Source organism: Lissotriton helveticus, chromosome 9 (assembly GCF_964261635.1).
Source record: "Lissotriton helveticus chromosome 9, aLisHel1.1, whole genome shotgun sequence".
NCBI classification, from domain to species: Eukaryota; Metazoa; Chordata; class Amphibia; order Caudata; family Salamandridae; genus Lissotriton; species Lissotriton helveticus.
The window spans coordinates 204393110-204408905 of record NC_136070.1 but is presented as its reverse complement, the minus strand read 5'-3'; the positions used below and the strand labels follow the sequence as shown (position 1 = coordinate 204408905).

The 15796-nt window shown below is 43.5% G+C and overlaps 1 long non-coding RNA gene across 2 annotated transcripts in view; it reads right to left on the bottom strand.

The window, feature by feature from the left end:
• LOC144781098 (uncharacterized) overlaps positions 1-15796 on the bottom strand; it is a 149695-nt gene that overhangs the window by 100663 nt on the left and 33236 nt on the right. For both annotated transcript variants that reach the window (XR_013600875.1, XR_013600873.1), the window contains exon 2: positions 12026-12147. This is a non-coding gene — a long non-coding RNA (uncharacterized LOC144781098). The remainder of the gene's footprint in view (positions 1-12025; positions 12148-15796) is intronic.

Genomic DNA, 15796 nt, shown 5'->3' with positions numbered 1-15796 from the left:
AAAGGGGACTAAGAATGGACCCTTGGGGAACACCGTGAGTGGAGGGGAGAATAGAAGAAACAGAGGTGGAGGAAAAGACTTGGAACGTGCGGTCAGAAAGAAAATTAGCAATCCAGGCCAGGGCGGGACCACCGACGCCAACTATCTCCAACGTGGACAATAAGATGGAATGGGAGACGGTGTCGAAGGCGGCACTCAAGTCAAGCAGAATGAGTGCCACCGTCTCCCCATTATCCACTTGGCGTCTGATGGTCTCTGACACGCCAAGGAGGGTGGTTTCCGTGGAAAAACCCGCCCGGAACCCGGATTGGGAACCATGAAGAAAATTGGAAGATTCAACAAAGGAATTAAGCAAAGAATTCACATGTTTCTCCAAAATCTTGGAAAAGCAAGGGAGCAGAGAAATAGGGCGAAAATTGGAGGGGTTATTTGGGTCTGCATTTGCCTTTTTTAATAGTGGGACCACCTTTGCGTGTTTCCATTCGTTTGGAACGATCGCTTCTGTCAGGGAAGCATTCAAGACATCTAGGATAATGTGGAGGGATGCTGGGTCCAGGGAGCGCAAAACTTGCGGGGGCATGGGGTCCAGGGGGGAGCCAGATTTGATGTCTTGAAGATATTTATTTAGAAGCGCAGGGGAAATAGGATCCCAAGCAAGAAGTGGGGAGGAAGTGGGCAGTGGACCGGGGATGATATCAGGCGGAAAGTTACATAGGTCTTGAACGGAGTGAATGGGGGAGGCAGGAGTAGAATTAAAAATGGCATAAATCTTATCAATTTTTGCAAGAAAAAAATTGGCTAAGGCATTACACTGAACAGTGTCTAGACAGGGATCCTTAGGAATCGAGGAAGCACCCGAGAGCTCCTTGACTATTTTGAACAGGGCTTTAGGTCTATTTTGCGCTGTAAGAATGGTGCTGTTCGCAAAGTCAGCTCTGGCGGTGTCACAGGCCGCATGATAAGTTTTGAGGGCGGACTTGTATTCAATTTTATGGGAAGGGTCATAGTTGGAACGCCATATGCGCTCCAATTTTTTACAGTTGGATTTTTCAGGCCGGAGGGAGTCGTTAAACCAGGGAGCAGGGGGATGATGAATTTGAGATTTGTTATTTTGGGTCGGAAGACAGGAATCCAGGGCGGTGGTTAACCATGATGTAACAGCAGGGAGCTCTTTGATAGTAATCTTGGGGACCGTAGGTTTGGAGTTGACAAGAAGAGAATTTAATTTATTCAAATCAAGACGTTTCCAGTTTCTACTGGCTTTGTGAGGAAGGTCGGGCCCAGAGGAATCAGCCACAGACGTTTTGATAGCAAAATTAACAATAAAATGGTCAGACCAGAGGACAGGAGTAGAAGAAAGATAGGAAATGCCAGTTAGATTAGAAAAGATGGGATCTAAAAGATTGCCGGCCTTATGAGTAGGGTCGGAGTTGTGAAGATGTAAATCTAATGCTTCAAGATCCTGTCGGAGACGTTTAGCAATAACACAAGAGGACGAGTTGAAGTGAATATTTAGATCACCAAGAATCGTAAAGTTGGTAGACTGTACTAAGAACGGGGCAACAAGATCAGGGAATGCAGCAGCCCAGCTGCTAGCAGAGCCTGGTGGACGGTAAATCAGGGTGCCCGTTAATGTGAATTGAGGAGAGAGAGAGAGTTTGAACAGACCAGCTTCGCAATTGGGAAAGTCAAGATCTTCCCACTTGCAAGAGAATTCTCTCTTGAAGATGATAGCAATTCCCCCACCATCTTTGAGTACTCGGTTTCGCCCAACATAGGTGTAATTATTGGGGAGAGCCATGGCTATATCAGGGCCAGAGCTATCATTTAACCAAGTTTCGGTGATAAACATGGCAGCGGGGCTAGCATTCTCCAAGAGGTCAAAGATGTCTCTCTTATGTTTTGAGAGAGACCGGCAGTTGATACTAATGAAACTAAAGGCAGGGGAGGAATTGTGAAGGGGGGGAGTGGGGGTACACCTAGGGACCGGAAAATTCCAAAACGTGGATGACCTACTATCTGTGCATGATTTGAGGGAATCCAAAGTGAGAGAACAGAGAGGGCAGGAAATGGGCGCATTTTGGCAGTTCAAGACAGAGTGAGAGGGGCAAAATGATCCCCGCATCTGCAGTAGGGCAGTACGTGAATAGGACGTAGGAGTATAGACAGGGGGGTTGGGCCCAGGGCCCGTGCTGGCGCGGACGGGCGCAGACGGGCAGGACTTTGGCACGACTTCGGCGCGAAGTCGGCGCTCCCGCTGCGCTCGTCCGCTGCGCTTCCGCCATTGTGTCATGAAATACCCTGGGGGAGAAATCCACTAGACCGCTGACCTGCCAATTGGACAGCAGGGCGGAAGTGGGGATGGAGGGCGGAAGTGAGTGTGCTCGTGAGGCCACCGCCGCTGCAAACGGCACAAGCCGTGGCGGATCGGTGCCGGGAGCGAGGAGCAGAAGGATTAATCAGGAACAGTAAAAAACGTTGCGCCAAAGGTGGCGATTAAAATACACACAAAGCGCCAGAGGTGGCGATCAACTAGTCACGTTGCGCCTAGACACATTAAATCTGCACACATCATCGAATGCCGCATTCAATCTCACGAGTCCGCACATACCAAACTCGACCCTGCACTCCCCACACATCAGGACCTACCATGGACACACATATCCCCCATGCATTTCTATGGGAGGGCAGGCCAATCTCACACACGCACTCAGAGAGAGCACGCACTTTACACTGGGATACAGTGTCAAAGTGCACAAAGACCAGAACTCACTTACTTAGCTAACATTAATAGGCAAAAAGCTCAGGGGTGAACCTGCCAGAAGGGCCAAGTCCAACAGAGACATTCAAAATCATCAGGTTAAGGAGAATACGCTCTCAGGATTCTGTGGAAGACAACAACAATCCTTGGCTGGAAGGTATCAAGCGACAAATACGAGATCCATTTACTATTTTAGAAAGCAAGCAATATTGGCCCTGGAAGAACTGTGGATTGCAGTGCTATGGGAGATTCCGATTATATAAACATTACAAAATGCATAGTTGCTCAAAAATGGGTCAATTATTACTATATTGAAAGACATCTTTCCAAAGAAGAAATTAAAGGGGAAATGTCCTAATTCTTTTTGTTAAAGAGTAGATCTAAGGTCTGCATGAAATTCATATCAGGATGATGACTCGTCAACCTTAAAATACAATGCCCATTGGGTTTCAACTGTGAAATATGACATTCTGCTGAGAGAGCACTATTGAAATCCATGTAAAACCTTTGGGTTGTTTTGGGGAAGTTAAGGCATTGCTCTCCATTAGGATATGAAAGAATAGGACAACTCCTAGGAGTAGAACTTTAGAGTGAGAATGCTTTGGTGCAGTAATCTTGAAACCTAGTCATGTGGGTGTAGAAGATGGGGAATTAAAAAGCATGAATGGGTTTGAAACAGAGAAACCAGCAGGAGGAGCCTTAATATATACCTTGAAGGTGACCAACACCTATTATCTGTTTCACAGCCTCTGGTTACAAAGGAACTATAAACTAAACAAATTTCTTTAATGATGGTCTGGCTGGCTAAGCAAATAAAGGAAAATCAGTATTCCCTAGGAGTTAGGGATGCAAACATTCCTGCAGAAGAAAAAGAAGCGGCATATTGGTTTGATATGGCAAACATTATCATTTACTGCCACAAAAAGAAATACGCTGCAATTCCTGAAAAAGATTTCAGAAGGGCTAGGTGGATTCAGTTATGACCCAAAGGCAAATATCACCAAAGAAGACTTCTTCATCTTTTTTCGCATAAATCTTTATTACTTATGAAATGATAATAAGGGCAGTGATAGCAGACAAAAAGTCAGTCCTTCTAAGCCTAGTGTGGAATGGAAGGCACACTGATAGAGTGACAAGAAGATGATCTTGAAGGCAATAATTGGCTTGACAAAGAGAAAGGCTCAAAGACCAATATGATCAAGCCTAAGCTTTTCAAACATTTGATGTGCTCCATTGCTCGCAAACAGAAATGCAGAAATTGTTTATTCTCAAAACTGCCCACCCTTCTGGGTAAATAGTATCATAATCTCTCTGTAGAAATAAATATGAGCCAAAATAAAGTAAGTCTATTTTTTATCCTCAATAATACATTCAAGTTCTTCTCCAAAATGATCCACAAAACGTTAAAACAGTGGTTTGAAAAGCAGAATATTTTGAACAAGATGACTTTCTTCCCTACCTACCTGCACCAGATTTGGTCTGCATTTGTTGTTTGCATTCGTCCCAAACAGAGCTTGCTAAAATCAATGCTACATTATATTTTTTTATTTTACATCAATGTGTGATATGGATATAGATCTGGAAGACACGGGGATTAGCAAAGATATACTTGCAAACATCAAATTATGTTTTGCTGCTATCGCCTCAAACATCAGGCTAAGCCAAATTGGTAAATTGAGTGGACCATTTCCAACCACTTAAAGAGTGAAGTATGGGTGTTTTCCGACCCCATGCTCTTCCCTTAAACACAAATGACCTCTACAAAGAGGTGTTGTCTGCAACTCAGATAACCTTTAAGTTTGAGCACTGCTGTATGCAGAGGATTCAAACTCAATTGGTTATACACTAGAAGGGTTACGAGCCCAGCTCTAAGCTATTGTAAAGCATTGCAAGATATATGGGTAGAAAACAAACACAACTAGAACAAGGACAATGTTCTTTGGGAAGCACTGCCAAAAACGAAGGCAGCTCTGTCCAGAGAGTGCAGAAGTGTAGGGAGTTCACACCTTTTTGTACCTAGGCATTATGTAGAGATTTGAGTTGATTGGAGTTGATGAAAACATGCTAGAGAGATCTGAAGCTCATTACATAATGCAATTCTTCATTTCATCAGGGTCATGATAAATATTTTTCTACATTGATGATGTGGTGCAGGCTAAGGTAGGGAGACTGAGAGATGATATTGTTGGGCTATGGGACCCGGACAAAATGTGCAGAACAGAACTGGGTCTTAGGAAAGGGAAATCAATTTTTTGAACAAGCTACTGAGACACTTTCAAACAACACATACTGACATTTTATCTTAGTTACAACACTATTAAGAACAGACTTAGAATGATCCCTAGTAAAAGTGCAGTGGAGCCTTTAGCAGTATCATTTAATTGACTGATCCACAAGGCGTGGAGAGAACACAAAAGCTTGTCTGCGGTAATTACATTTACATATGCCTAATCAACAGAAGCTGGAATCTTCAATAAAGAAATCAGCCATATTTGACAAAACTGGGCCTGGTATCAACATAAGACACATCTTTGATGATAAACAAGAAATATGTGGCCTAGGGCCAAATGTGGATCCTTCAGGCAGTAGACAAATATGACATAATTTCCTAGATTGATAGGCGTAGTCAATACATCCTTGATCCCCTAACCGCTTTTGATGACATTAGGTAACCCACATGAGCGAAGACACTTCCCTCTCACCAGGAGTGGCAGTCTTACTATCAGCCCTGTCATGGTAAAGAGAAAGTGGGTATTAGAAGATAAGAGCATGCGTGGCCAGTGAGAAGATCTTTATACCTTTGTGCTGCAATGCGCGCTAACTTGGGAATATGGGAAATCCTATTTCAATGGTCATTGCATGAGAAAGACTAGAGACTGACATAACGGTTCTACTTTACATTTGAGTGGTATTTCGGATGCAACTTATCACACGATGGCACAAAATTTAGCAAAAAGGTAGACAGAAAAAACAAAAGGCTATATTTTCTACACAGTACTGAGTTTATGACGGAGTTTGCCTGGATTACAATTATAGTTTATGTTTTTGCATAGCCATAGAACAAGCAGCTCTAGAGATAGGTGTACAATTTGTTTTACCAAACTTTTTTCATCATTTTGATTACAAATGGCGGTGGTAAGTCAATAAGTTGACAAACACAGGTCAAATGTTAGGATATTTTGTATTTCTTTGCCTGGGTATTCAGGTAATGCTGTACTATGGTTTATGTCACACTAGTAATATTCACCAGAAGAAAGGGACGTCATACTTCTATTCAAGGTAAGGACAGTTAAAATACCGAGGATTCTTATCCCTTGCATAATGGATACAAAATTCCTATGCTTGTAATAATATATTAATGTAGTACAGAACTGTATTTTACAAAAACGTTTCCTTTTTAAGTCTCATCTACCAGATAGCCTTTATCTGTCTGTGGGAAACATGCCTCTTATGGACAATACCAAACAAAAAATACAGTGGGCTACGAACCCACCCATTTCAAACCATGGACTGACATCATTGTCACTCTTATTTGCTGGCTTCTTTTTCAATTGTTTGCCTTCCCCTTCTTGTGCTTGCACCTCCCCTAGAATATAGCCTCATTAAAATAATTTTGATTGTTGATTGACTACCTTGTATCTATACTGTTGTCTTGGACACTTCGTATTGCTTTCTCCTTAGCCCACTTGTTCTCTCCCTCTGTGCTACTGTTCCTGTAGTATGTTCTCCCTCCTTCGCCTACTTCCTCTCTTGTGTGTGTGCTGCTGTTCCCATGAGATGCAAAAAACAATTCTCCTACACTTATATTTCAAAAATTAATATAAATCAAATTCATACTAACATATTTAATAACCATTACTCGAGCATCAACAAAGAATTTTTAAACTCACGGTAATCAATACTTTGTTTTAGACTAAAGAAGTGCAACAACCAAGGTATACTTCACCAATAATTTATTCTCATATCATAAGGTGAATAGTAGATACATTGGCTATATCAATGTAGGTGAAGTAGGTAAGGTAGGTTTTAAGAGTAAATTGGATGTGTTGTTTATATTTGTTTAAATCTATTTCATTTGTATTTTCAACTTTCTGTTGCAAAAAGGCAGTATTCTGGAAGCATTGAACGAAACTACATGGAATAAATGTATCCACATTTTCCTTGTGTCCAACTGTGCCACTGGGATGCATTTATGTTAGTGCTGCTCTTCCTCTGTGTGAAAGCAAGTGACTGTAATAAAGTATGAGTACACTGCAGTTCCTACTTGTATTTGCTGTGCTGTTAATCAATCTTTGTCTGCTCATTAATGGTCACTCCAAAGTACACTTCTAGGCTGAGAATGACTGCTTCGCACTCATCCCAGACTATGTTGATATTGGTGGCAAAGCAATTCTTGTCCGGTAACACATGCCTTTTTACCTGCACTAATGTAAGGACTTTGTCCTTTGGTACTCCTGTGCAAATGTCTGTGTAGTCTACATTATATAGAAGTCCCTTTACGATCCTTGTGAGATGAACATGCATTGGTAGTATATGTGTTTATTACGAGTGTTCCACGGTATCAAAAGTGAACTATGGTGGAAATTATGCTATGTGAGGTGTATTTGTAAAGCACACACTCAACTGTGAGTGTATCCTGGCACTGATTCAGTGTGTGTGCCTAAGTCTGCCTGTGGTAGGTTTGTTAAGAAAAAATTCTGGGGCTTCAGTTTCTTGTGGCATAAGAGAAGAGAGCAGGAAACTCTGACATGGAGTGGGAGGTCATTCCATGCTTTAGAAGTGATGTAAGATAATGCCCTTCCTTTTGAATTGATTCTCTGTATGATATGTGTGAATAGAAGCCCTACAGAGTATCTGGGTAGTTGGTGGAAGGAGATGCAATCATTGAGGAAGGAGGTACCTGAGATGTGTAGTGCCTTGAATGTGTATGTGAGAAGTTTGAGTTGATCATGTTTGTGTATCAGGAGCCAATGTAGTACCCTGAGCAGTGGTTTAATTGCATTTAGTGTGGGAGGTTGAGAATGGGACTGCCTGCCGAGTGTTGAATGGTTTGTAGTCTTCTCGTAGGATGACTTCATGACAATGGCACAAAGCTTTAAATTGACACCTTTCTTGAACAGGGAGACAATGAAGTTTCCTTAGATACATGGACATTTTATCTAATTTGCCACAGCTGAAAACCTGTCTAGTTGCTGATTTCTGAATTAGTTGTAATTTATATATCACATCTCTTGGAATATCAACATATTGCACATTACAGTTGTCCAGCCTGCTTAAAATCAAAGTTTGAATCAAAGGTTGTCCGGACTGTTGAGGGAGGAAAAGGAGAATCGTTTTAAGTTTCTTCATGATTATTAAGTATGGGCCGAAAATTCGTTCCGCTCGTTGAATTTGGGATTTTCCGCAATTTCGCGATCCGCGAATCTCGGGAAATTGAGGAAAAATCCGTGAATCCGCGAGTGGTACGAATTTTTTCCTGGAAGCACTTATAGGCTTACATCAGGTGCCCAAGTTGAAGCTAATTTCTTTGTAACCATTTACTAAATGGTTACAAAAAAATTAACTTAAACTTGGGCACCTGCTGTAACCCTGTAAGTGCTTCCTGAGGGGCGCCTCCAGAGTTCGTTGCCTACTTGCAACTATTCTCTGACCCTGCTCTGACCCTCGAAGCAGGGTCAGAGAATAGTTGCAAGTATGGCACAATGCTCCTGTCACAAAAATTAAACCGCAACAGGAAGCACTTACAGATAAGGAAGCAGGTGCCGGACTTGATGCTCAAATTCAGTAACACATTAATCAGCCCCAAATTAATTTGTCTCGTTTGAGGCTGGTTGGGTAGGTGTGCTTTCTCCCTATAATCTACAGTGGTGAACCAGAGGGTGCTGTGATGAACCAGAAGGTGCAGTGGTGAACCAGAGGGTGGGAGTGGTGAACCAGAGGGTGGCAGTGGTGAACCAGAGGGTGGCAGTGGTGAACCAGAGGGTGGCAATGGTGAACCAGAGGGTGGCAGTGATGAACCAGAGGGTGGCAGTGGTGAATCAGAGGGTGCTGTGATGAACGAGAGGGTGGCAGTGATGAACCAGAGGGTGACAGTGATGAACCAGAGGGTGGCAGTGGTGAACCAGAGGGTGCTGTGATGAACCAGAGGGTGGCAGTGATGAACCAGAGGGTGACAGTGATGAACCAGAGGGTGGCAGTGGTGAACCAGAGGGTGGCAGTGGTGAACCAGAGGGTGCTTTGATGAACCCGAGGGTGGCAGTGATGAACCAGAGGGTGGCAGTGGTGAACCATAGGGTGGCAGTGGTGAACCAGAGGGTGGCAGTGCTGAACCAGAGGGTGGCAGTGATGAACCAGAGGGTGCAGTGGTGAACCAGGGAGTGACAGTGGTGAACCAGAGGGTGGCAGTGGTGACCCAGAGGGTGGCAGTGATGAACCAGAAGGTGGCAGTGATGAACCAGGGGGTGGCAGTGGTGAACCAGAGGGTGGCAGTGATGAACCAGAGGGTGACAGTGATGAACCAGAGGGTGGCAGTGGTGAACCAGAGGGTGGCAGTGATGAACCAGAGGGTGGCAGTGATGAACCAGAGGATGGCGCTGCTAAACTGCCCGGGAGCCCTGTGGTTGTGAGCCCCCGCGCTACTGAACTGTCCCGGGGCCCAGTGGGTGTGAGCCGCCGTGCTGCTGAACTGCCCCGGAGCCCTCTCAGTGTGAAAATCATTCATGCTCAATTGCCTGGAAGCCCTCTGGGTGTGAGCACACATTGTGCTAAGTGCCCCCCTGCCCCCAGTACAGATATACCCGTACCGCACATCACCATTATGCTCTTGCACCATGAAGTCTGGTGTCTGGATCTGGATGCTCCTGATCCGTGTAGGTAGTACCACCATCTGGTGCAGTCAAAATGTAAAGTCATAACTTGCTACACAGCACCTTACAGATAAGGAAGCAGGTGCCGGACTTGATGCTCAAATTCAGTAACACATTAATCAGCCCCAAATTAATTTGTCTCGTTGAGACTGATTGGGTAGGTGTGCTTTCTCCCTATAATCTACAGTGGTGACCCAGAGGGTGCTGTGATGAACCAGAAGGTGCAGTGGTGAACCAGAGGGTGGGAGTGGTGAACCAGAGGGTGGCAGTGGTGAACCAGAGGGTGGCAGTGGTGAACCAGAGGGTGGCAATGGTGAACCAGAGGGTGGCAGTGATGAACCAGAGGGTGGCAGTGGTGAATCAGAGGGTGCTGTGATGAACCAGAGGGTGGCAGTGATGAACCAGAGGGTGACAGTGATGAACCAGAGGGTGGCAGTGGTGAACCAGAGGGTGCTGTGATGAACCAGAGGGTGGCAGTGATGAACCAGAGGGTGACAGTGATGAACCAGAGGGTGGCAGTGGTGAACCAGAGGGTGGCAGTGGTGAACCAGAGGGTGCTTTGATGAACCCGAGGGTGGCAGTGATGAACCAGAGGGTGGCAGTGGTGAACCATAGGGTGGCAGTGGTGAACCAGAGGGTGGCAGTGCTGAACCAGAGGGTGGCAGTGATGAACCAGAGGGTGCAGTGGTGAACCAGGGAGTGACAGTGGTGAACCAGAGGGTGGCAGTGGTGACCCAGTGGGTGGCAGTGATGAACCAGAAGGTGGCAGTGATGAACCAGGGGGTGGCAGTGGTGAACCAGAGGGTGGCAGTGATGAACCAGAGGGTGACAGTGATGAACCAGAGGGTGGCAGTGGTGAACCAGAGGGTGGCAGTGATGAACCAGAGGGTGGCAGTGATGAACCAGAGGATGGCGCTGCTAAACTGCCCGGGAGCCCTGTGGGTGTGCGCCCCCGTGCTGCTGAGCTGCCCAGTGGTTGTGAGCCCCCGCACTACTGAACTGTCCCGGGGCCCAGTGGGTGTGAGCCGCCGTGCTGCTGAACTGCCCCGGAGCCCTCTCAGTGTGAAAATCATTCGTGCTCAATTGCCTGGAAGCCCTCTGGGTGTGAGCACACATTGTGCTAAGTGCCCCCTGCCCCCAGTACAGATATACCCGTACCGCACATCACCATTATGCTCTTGCACCATGAAGTCTGGTGTCTGGATCTGGATGCTCCTGATCCGTGTAGGTAGTACCACCATCTGGTGCAGTCAAAATGTAAAGTCATAACTTGCTACACAGCACCAATAAACACGTGTCCCCCCTGGCACCGGTATGCGCATGTACCAGGCGTGCAGCACCCGCATGGCACTGCACCCTACTGCCCAGCGCCAGCATATGTCTGTACGGGGCAGTTTAGTATGAGATGGGACATTGTCCAGCAGCAGCAGCTGCATGCGCCTGAACCCACTGAGCAGGATCAGAATGGCTTCGTACCAACACGCGCAGCAGAGCTATCTTGGAAATCTGAAGGATTCTGGGGTCCTGTGGCAAACGTATTTTTGCATCCATGAGTTTCCCGAGCTCCATCCCCCTGTAGCTCCTGTGACCAGGAGGCTGTTTTTTCCTCATCTGCTGCTCTACTCAGTCTCTGACCCTTTATAAACAAGATGCATGTGAACTTGCATAGAAGCCCCGCCCGTTTGGCCCCGTCCACCACACACTAGCGGTATGAAACGTCTTCCCGCCCGTCCCCACTATAATGGCCAGCTCACTCAAGGGGCTTGGCGCCTTTTGGCGTGCTGGCAAAGTTACAGGCACACGTGGTCACATATTTGTGGAAATGGCAAATCTGTGAGTTCACGGGAAAATTCGTCGGGAACTCGCGAATTTTTTTTGCCTTTTCGCGGTCCGCGAATTAGCACATTTCGCCCATACTTAATGATTATGAAACAGGTAGGTGTAAGTTTAGTATCAAATACAACACATAAATTGTGAGGGGTTGTTGCCTAGGCCCTAATGATTGAGGCCACCAGGCAGAGAACCAACAGGATGAATCGCAAAACACCAATATTTCTGTTTTTTGCAAATTTAGTTAGAGAGAAATGGCAGTTGCCAAAGGCAATTTTTAAATTGGTCTTGTAGTTGGCTCCGATTCCCTTCCATTCTGATTATTACTTGTGTGTACGTTGCATACCCACAAATATGTAAAAATAAAAGAGGCAAGCACATCACCAGAAGGAGGGACATAATATTGAGAAAATGGGAATAAGTAAGGATCTCATGAAGAGACTATTAATTAATATGCACTCAAAATAGGACAGACATGACATCCATCACTGTTTGCTTCATGTGCCACATCCACAAAACACCAAATCCATCAACACATTTTCTTTTCTTTAGTGAAAGACATCCATACTCATCTCTCTCTGTTGCATCCCCTGGCTGGAAAATGATCATTTTCTGCTCACTGATGGTAATCCATATGAACTTCTGGACTGGTGGAAACTGGAATCACTTGTGGCTCTCTTCTCTGGAATTCTGCAGAAACAAAATGACAAGGCAGAAGATACACTTCCCTGTGATAGGCTTGTATTATGAAAAGGCCAGGCATTTATATGTTTCAGACCTGCCCTATCAGTCTCCAGAATGGCATATATACTGGAACTTTGGACAGAGCAACCTGATTCCTGTGACAACTTGTCGCTTTTACACTGTGAAAAAGAGGAGCAGGATCCTGGGGTAAAAGAAGCTACATGTGGCCACTGGATCACCACTGGAATATGTGCAGAATCATGTCCGACTGCCAATTTTACGAAAGAATTTTACATAAGAAAACAGAAGTCTAGCTGATCTGGAAATAAGACAAGAGAGAAAAATCACCAAAGTCATGGAGCTATAGACATGTTTGTAAGGATGTTCACTGGTAAGCTTGCACCATGCCCAACAGTCTTCATGCCAGTAGAGTATTCATTTTTCTCTGCTCATGTCCAAATATTTGTTTTGGGGTTATTTGCCTTCAAACCCCTAGAATAAATATGTTCCTTGTGACTGAAGATAACCATTATGTTTTCAGAATCATTTTAGAACCACCTATCAAGTGCTTACAGTTTTGATGTTATCCTTGTTTCCAATTGTAACTGGTTATTTATTTTAAGGTCATGTTGAAGGAGGGCATTTACTAAATTGGGTGACACGCTTCTTATTTTATAGTGTACTTTTGCAAAAAACAATTATTCTATCTTTGCAACTGAAAACTGGGATACCACATCAATTGAGGTGTTAAGTTTTTCACCAGAAGGAAAGTCAGGAAAATGGATGGCTAGACATGAAGGGGCATATTTACTAGGGCATTGTGTCATGCTTGCACCATGGAATGTGGTACATACAAGACTCAAACCCCCACGTCATATTTATAAAGCCATGGAAATTCACTTTATATGGCTTTGAATGGCTTCATAAATATGAAGTGTTACAGCTTAAGTATTGATGATACACTTTCAGATATAACCTCAACTACCCTACTGAAACCATATGGCTAGGATGTTTACTCAGGTACAATTCTTGACCACAGATGTAACAGGGAAAGGTCCATCGGAGGACCTTTCCCTGTTATAGTGAGGGGTGAGGAAACAGGATGTCCAACTGTCAGCTACCCAATGAGGACCATCAATTGGTAGGCAACTCATTGATTGTTAATCAAGTTCAGGTAAATTTGTCTTAAATCCATGCTATAGAAATAAAGTATGGTGTTTGATAGATCGAACCTCCTAAAGAAGTTTATCCTAACTAGAATCATGCAAACCAAAAGCTCTGCTGTGGCTACACAGACCAATAGCAGAATCAACACAGGCTCTACGGAAAGAACATTAAACATAATGAGACAACTTGAGAGAATTTCGTCCTTGTATTAAAGATCCAAAATGAATGCATATAAGTAACATTTTAAGATGTTCAGTCAAAAATCTAACAGTTCAAAATATAAAATCACACATCTAGTTGAAGTAATCTATCCCTAAATAAAATAATCTATAAGAGGATGGTTTTTACTCAATAATACAATTTATATCATCAAAAAAGCAAGAGTTAGTTCTCAAAAGTTCTCTTAGCATGGGAAAGGGGGTCAAGTTAAAGTCCAATAGGGGCAAAGTCCAGGGGAATGGGCAAGGGGAAATGGAGAATATATCAGGGAAGTTCAATACTGGTATCTCAATAAACTGCTTCAAATCTTCCGACAGGCAAGTTTATAAGCAAGGGCAAAGAGGCAGAATAAAGAAGGATTAGCGGGCAGGTAGGAGGCAAGGGAAATAGTCAAAAGGCAGACTAAACTTAGACGTAAGCTCTCCTCAAAAGGTGCAAAAAGCGTCTTTTCACTCCTCCACCTGAATGGTGAAGTTTTACAGTACACGTTTGTCATCATGACATCAATAGTAGGTCCTCAATGGTCTGATCTTCATGTGATCATCTTTCCATCCTTCCAGGTACAAAATCTTACTCAGGAATATTTCCCTACACGTGTCATGAGAAATGAATGCCCTTCCATTCTCACAGCTTAGTTGACAAAGAGTTTGTTCATCTTGGTAATTTTTATGAATGTAGGGTAAAAAGCAGTCTTTGTTTTAAAAAAGAATGTTGTTTGAACCAAGAATAAATAAAGCAACATTTTAAGAAATGTATCAAAGCTCAATGCACAAGATCAATTATTAAAAAATGCAGAGGGTTTTGAAATAAAGTGGCCTAAGGAGAAAAAGCATCTGAATGTTTTTAAATTCAACATTCATTTTTTTACATAATAAACTCCTAATTAAGTTTAAGCATAATAAAATAAATCACACATATCATATATATTTTTTTTGTAAAATTGTCAGTATTGATTACAAGGAAATGATCAAGTTGGAGTATGGCCTACTGCCACTATTTCAAAAAAGTAGCAACAGGTATATTCATTCTAAAAATCATTAAAATAAAATTTATCTCGAACACATATGTTCTTCATAATATTAGGCACTTATACTGAAAATGTCAGATCTTTAATATGTTTAATTCGTGAATTGCACCAAAGTCGAGTTTGTTAGGATACTCGACAATGAAGTCAATAACAATGCTCAGTTATCATCAAATTCTATGACATCTCTTCTTAATTATATAAGGTAATCAGGTACAAAACCATCTTAAATTCACTAATTGATTAATCCTTCTGTTTCTACCTAGTCAAGCACGCTTTCATGGTGCTGGTACATCAGCTTCCAATCGTGTGCAAAGTGCACATTTACTTTTATTGCTGAGAATCATTTAAAGTGTCTTGAAAAGCAAGGTCAGATTTTGTGCTGTATCAAGCGAAATGCAACACAGCGCAAACAGCTGAAGTTGCATTACTCTTCTTGACGAAGGCATTTCATGGGCATTGCAGTGGGTGTTCCCATGTAAATCCCATGGTTTTTGACATATTCTCAGATTTACTAAACCTGGCACACCTGGAAATGAGTCAAAAAGATACGCCTCCCTACGTGAGCCATAATGACGAGAAATATCTTTATTTCTCCTTGTTTTTCCTCTGCTTCTCAGGATTATTATTGTGCAGTAAGGTGCCCCTGCCTGCTCAACAACAATCATGCTTACAAATCAGGCACCCTTGCACCATGATGCAAGGGTGCCTGCGTTGGCGCTAGGCTGCTGAAACGGCGACAGCACAGGGGGTAAGTACAGGGATGCATCACATTGGATAGTTACACTGCATTGCTGCCCTTTCCCTGTGACGCAGGGCAGTGCAGCAAACTAACTTGCTGTGCTGCCCAGTGCCAAAATTCTGGTTAATATGCCCAAAGTGTCAAAATTGCTATCTTGAATCATTTTAGTCCAGCACTTCTTCTGTGTCAGTGACAAGAATTTTAAAATTAGTCTGTAAAAACTTTAGATTTAGGCCTATGAGTTCCCCATGTGTAGTTCCTTAAAATATATTGGACCTAGGGCTGCATGTAAAAACACTACCCTAATTCTTATGGGTTGTAGCTTAGGCCCAGAATGTTTTCCATGTGTCTGAAATTTGTAACTACTCTTTATATTTTTGTGTAAAGAAGCATTACATTTTTCTTTAAAGATACTGCACTGCTTGAAAAGGAAGTTAATTGGGTTGTATTTGCTGTTTCATACTGTATCTTAGGGTCACCTTTAGAAGCTGGCAGGTCCCTCA